Consider the following 736-nt stretch of genomic DNA (forward strand, 5'->3'; position numbering starts at 1 on the left):
GATGGATGGAGGATGGGTGGATGGATGGATGGTGGATGATGGACAGATGGATGGATGGAGGATGAAGGATGATGGATGGATGACGGATAGATGGATGGATGATGGATGGATCATGGAGGATGGATGATGGATGGATGGATGATGAAGGATGATGGAGGATGATGGATGGATGGATGATGGATGGATGATGGATGGATGATGGACGGATGATGGATGCATGATGGATGGATGATGGATGGTGGAAGATGGATGGATGACGGATGATGGATGATGATGGATGAAGGATAATGGACGGTAGCTGATGATGGATGGATGGATGATGGATGATGGATAGATGAATGGATGGTTGGAGAATAGACGATGGATGGTGGATGGATGATGGGTGATGGTGAATGACGGATGGTTGGACGGTGGATGGATGGATGATGGATGATGATGGATGATGGATGATGATGGATGAAGGATGATGGACAGTAGATGATGATGGATGGATGACGGGTAGATGATGATGGATGGATGACGGGTGGATGGAGGATGGACAGGTCAGTGGGTGGACGGATGGACACACAGTAGCCATCTCTACCTCAGCCCTCACCTCCCACTTCTCCTCTTCACCTCGGGCCCCAGGGGACACCCCGCCAGACATCGTCATCAAACCAGCTTGGGGTGCTCCAGTGTGAACCCCCCGGCTCCTGTCCAGCTGTGCACCGGACTATCTGCTGTCCGTGTTCCCAGC

This window comes from Condylura cristata, unplaced genomic scaffold (genome assembly GCF_000260355.1).
Source record: "Condylura cristata isolate star-nosed mole 26May11 unplaced genomic scaffold, ConCri1.0 scaffold00077, whole genome shotgun sequence".
Taxonomy (NCBI): domain Eukaryota; kingdom Metazoa; phylum Chordata; class Mammalia; order Eulipotyphla; family Talpidae; genus Condylura; species Condylura cristata.